This window comes from Triticum aestivum, chromosome 6A, assembly GCF_018294505.1.
Source record: "Triticum aestivum cultivar Chinese Spring chromosome 6A, IWGSC CS RefSeq v2.1, whole genome shotgun sequence".
Classification (NCBI taxonomy): domain Eukaryota; kingdom Viridiplantae; phylum Streptophyta; class Magnoliopsida; order Poales; family Poaceae; genus Triticum; species Triticum aestivum.
This window is the reverse complement of record NC_057809.1, coordinates 616,844,838-616,850,070: the sequence shown is the minus strand read 5'-3', so window position 1 is coordinate 616,850,070 and position 5,233 is coordinate 616,844,838. Positions and strand designations below refer to the sequence as shown.

At 43.9% G+C, this 5,233-nt stretch overlaps 1 pseudogene; it reads left to right on the top strand.

Annotated features, from left to right (window-relative positions):
- Positions 1-4,815, top strand: part of LOC123129846 (uncharacterized) — a 29,085-nt pseudogene extending 24,270 nt beyond the window's left edge.
- Positions 4,816-5,233: the final 418 nt, after the last annotated feature.

Below are 5,233 nucleotides of genomic sequence, written 5' to 3'. Positions count from 1 at the left end.
CTCCCGGGCCGCGGCGGCGGCTGGCGGCGGAGGTGCCACGTGGCACGCGGCGGTTGGCGGCGGTGGGATCCGGACGTTGTCCGGCTCCGTCCGGACACGTCCGGCGGCGGCGGAGACGGATTTTTAGGGTTTCGGGGAGGGGGATCCGAGATTTTCGAGGAGGACCTATTTATAGGCATAGAGGGAGCTAGGAGAGTCCAAATGAGGTGCGGTTTTTGGCCACGCGATCGTGATCGAACGCTCTAGACGATGGAGAGGTTTAGGTGGGTTTGGGCCAAATTGGAAGGGTGTTGGGCTGCAACACACACGAGGCCTTTTCGGTCCCTCGGTTAACCGTTGGAGCATCAAACGAAGCCCAAATGATACGAAACTTGACAGGCGGTCTACCGGTAGTAAGCCAAGGCCGCTTGGCAAGTCTCGGTCCAATCCGGAAATGTTTAAACCCCACACACGAAAGAAAGCTCGAAAATGACCATCGGAGGAGAACGAAGCGCCGGAATGCAAAATGGACAACGGGGAAAATGCTCGAATGCATGAGACGAACACGTATGCAAATGCAATGCACATGATGACATGATATGAGATGCATGACAACGATAACAACACACAGAGACAAAAACCCGAACCCCAGAAAATAAAATAACTTAACGCTGGAAACGGCAAGAGTTGGAGTACAAATTTGGAAAGTTACATCCGGGGTGTTACAGTAACAGTACTAGGAAAATGCTTACCAGTAGCGTCGGTTTTTCTGCTACCAGTAGCGCTGGCACCAGCGCTACTGCTACGGCGCTACAACTATTTTGTAGCAGTAGCGTGTTTTTAGACCAGCGCTAATGGTAAGTTCAACTACTAGTAGCGCGTTTTTAGGCCAGCGCTACTATTAACTTTTATGTTTTTTTAGCATTTTGGCGTTGTACATGTTTAAACAGATATATCTTTTATACAATAACAACTCATCATGAACTAGTATGTTTAAATAGCATATTCATTACCACTTGTCATCACCATCAAACAATGTTCGTCAATGAGACATCATGTAACATGTTGGTCACTAGTCATAATCACAACTCCTCCTTATCATCATCAACTCTAACACATTGTAGCACATAATAACACATTCTAGCTACGACCTACTCCTCTCATAGGACCTACTCTACCCTCTCTTAGGTAAAATATCATAAAACAAGATAGGCATTGATGCTCATTAAGGAAAATTGACTCTCCATAATAAAGAACGGAGATCATCCTGTCTCCAAGTCTTGGCCTACGCACAATGTTGCTTCCAAGTAGCTCTCTACGATGGTTCAAACATTTTTTGAAATCATCTATTATCATGGCTTCCTCCCTTTTAGAAATCCAGTATGGACAGGAGTGATGTGGATACTACGGCTGACCTGGCCGTGGTGGTCGTAAGCTCATAACATTAACGTGGCCTCTCGTTAACATCAGATGAGGCACACAATCCATCGGGATTTTCTGTTCAAAAACATAGTAATAACTTTCTAGTTAACAATATAGTTTAGTTTGAGAAGAATTTATGCAAAAGATGCACGGATGTCGTAATAGTAGAAAATCTTAGCATGATATCTCCATTGATGTTACCATAGTTCAACACATTCACTAGTGGCACGTATTGACCATAATGTGGAGGAGTTTGATAATAGCTTTGGTAATTCTCAAGAAAAGTAAAAATGCGATAAGACCATCTTGCTCCTTATAAGTTAATTGTGTTTCATCATTGTAGTAGTAGGTTCTGTCTACCATTTTCCGTACATTTTTTAAAGAATGGAAATAAGCTGTCAATGGAAATAAGCTGTCAAATATTTTGAAATAAACAATATAAATTACTTAGTAAATATGTTTAAGAAACTCACACAGCGGTAGAACTGGAAACATGTCAACAAGGACCCAAATGGTCATATCATTTTCGTCGATGTCAGGATCACCAAGATCGAAGGTGAGAAGCATACCCTCATGAAAATCATACGCCTTGCAAAGGGCTTCCCAATTTAGGCAACCAAAATTGGATGAGTTCACAGAATTGTATAGATTTACAGCAAAATCATAACCATGATGGGTTCTTAGTTGAATTATCTTTGTCTCCATTCTTTCATGATCTTCAAAACCCATCTTCTCCAAGACATAGCGTCTTGCATGGCATGGGATAAGCTAGTCGAATTGTAAAAGACGGAAATTACACGTTGAAGAAGCAGAGAAGTCATGCAAAAAATAACAAAAAACACTTGTCATCGTTGCGTACCGTTTCAACATCGAAGGTCTCTTGGAGCTTGATGCTGAAGCGCCAACCTTCTACCAAGTGAGGCCTGTCGCACAGACCGCGCTCATCTTCGCAGTACTCGCACATAGCGAATTCCCTTTCGTTGTCAGACATTTCCTAATAGGTAATTAATAATCCATCATCGAATACATATATAGTAGTTTGTAGCAAAGATCATCATATAACAACTAAAACACCTAAAATTTGTAGTTTGTAGCAAAGATCAACATCGAACCTAGTTTGTAGCAAAGATCATCATATAATCCATCATCGAATACATATATAGTAGTTTGTAGCACAAACTGCGCTCATCTTTTGCATTCAATAAGCAAATAACTAATAGATCATCATATAATCCATCATCGAATACATATATAGTAGTTTGTAGCAAAGATCATCATATAACAACTAAAACACCTAAAATTTGTAGTTTGTAGCAAAGATCAACATCGAACCTAGTTTGTAGCAAAGATCATCATATAATCCATCATCGAATACATATATAGTAGTTTGTAGCACAAACCGCGCTCATCTTTTGCATTCAATAAGCAAATAACTAATAGGTAATTAATAATCCATCATCGAATACATACATAGTAGTTTGTAGCAAAGATCATTATATAATATCACTAATACATCTCGAATAATAGCTCCTCTAGGTTCAGTGGGCCGCGGTGTGCACCCAAAGAGAAGGAACCATCACCGGATCATATCTCCGATGAGATCCCCAAATAATCTGCCAGGTATTCGAGAACCGGCCGTTCGCCAACGCAACCAAGTAGCACTGGACGTGTGTGTTCTCCTCCGTGACACGATGTTGTACCACCTGCGCGGGGGACTCAAGCCTCTCCACCGATGCAGGCCCACGTGACCGCCACCAAAGAAGCTCCGGGTCGACGACGGGCTGGCTCCTCACTAAGCTGCGCTCACCAGAAGGTAGCACAACCAAGTACCAGCCCGGCGGAGCCCAGTCCCGGACATGGCCCCTTGGCTCAACCAGGAGTCCTCCGCCGAGTCGACGACGAGGATGCGGGATAGGCATCGTCGACGCCGAGAACTAAATGCTTAATTATGAAAACAAAATTAATAAACACTTAGCAAAATTTGGCATGACCTTTGCTAAAAATAGGACATATGGAGCGCCTGAAATTTGCCAGAACGTAAACGAATCGACTTTTCTGGCAAAACATAGGCCACTCGAAAAAATATGACATGTCCAAAATGTGACATGTTCAAAATATGACATGTCCACTGCAAATTTGCATATAACAGGAAAAATTGCTTTAACTAAAAAAATAACAACAATTGCTTTAACTAAAAAAATACCTACAATTCTGTTAACTACACCTAAAACAACTAAAACACCTAAAATTCAGTTAACTACACCTAAAACAACTAAAACACCTAAACCTAGCTAAATTTTTGTCCTAACTTTAAAACCTAGCTAAATTTAAAAACCTAGGGTTCATACGAATTAACTAGGGTTCATACCTAATTATTCTAATAACCTACATTTTTTCAACTACATAGGATTCAAAATAACTACTCTAATAACTATAACTAGCTAGGGGGGAGGGAGGAGGAGGAAGGAGAGGGAGGAGTACCTCTCGGTATGGTGGAGGAGGGCCGACGCGGGAGGAGAGCCGGCGCGGGGGCCGGGGCAGCCGGCGGGGGAGGAGGCCGATGCGAGGGAGGGCCACCGGCGAGGAGGAGGGCCGACGCGGGCAAGGGCGGCCGAAGCAGCAGGGAGGAGGGCCGGCCCGGGGGACGGCAACGTGCGGGTCGACGGCGGCGCGGGGGGATTGAGAGGGAGGAGTGTGGAGAGTGTGAGTGAGCTTTAGTGAGAGATGAGGTAGCAGGCCGGGCCGGGGGCGCGCGGGGGGAGAGGGAGTGGGCCTAACAATAGCGCAGGCAATGGGCGAGCGCTACTGCTAAGCCCACTAGCTGTAGCGCTGGCGCAAAACACACGCTACAGCTAAGTGGCCTGCCCTTTGGCCCCGGCGGCCCGCTAAACAGCAGCGCGGCCCGCGCCAACCAGCGCTGCTACTACTCACTAGCAGTAGCGCCCTTTCTGACCGGCGCTACTGGTAAATACCAGTAGCGTGTGTGCCCAAACAGGCGCTACTGCTAAAATTCTATGTATAAGCATTTTCCTAGTAGTGTAATCTCATTGCAGGGCTTCCGAAGGAGGGCCTCCCACCTTCGCTGGAAAAACTAGAGATCTACGACTGCAGCGTCAAGTTATTAAAACAATGCAAATCACTTGCAACATTGAAGCTAGAGGTCAAAATTGATGGGATCTATGTGGTTTCTTGCTCAATATCTTTATATGGTATACTTCTACCATATATGCCTAGTTTTTTTTGGTTAAACACGAAATTGTACAATTATATGCTATTGGAGGAATTGCCTAGGCAATACCTGTCCTGGGTCACCTATTGCGGTACTTATATTTAAAGGGAGGGAAAACTGCTTACCACATTTTTCTTGTGATATCAACAGGTTTGGTTTCAGTTCAGAACCTTATTCTCGCGTAGTCATGATAACAGTGTTGTACAATCAGAATCTCAACATTTGTTCTCTTATGTATTTCAGAAATCAAACTGGGGATTTATGGTGTGGGAAAGGCCTAGTGTTTTCTCTATCATATCAAAAACTTAAAGCTTCACGAGGTAAATCATGTCTTTCTTATGTTCATATATTATCATCTCATGTTTTTTAGGTCCTTGAATGGATGCAAAAGTTAGGTCCACAGATGTTGGGTGACCGATTTGATAATCAGGCCACGTCACATGGCCCCACCAGCAGACATCAAATTTGAATTTAGGCATTTACATTGAACCCGTCTGATTTGTCTTTTCCAGTGAGACGGCTTTCTCCCGCCTGATCTTTATTTCCCGACGAGAAGACTTTCTGTTCATCTACATTCCATTTTTAGACTTGGGGACATAACCC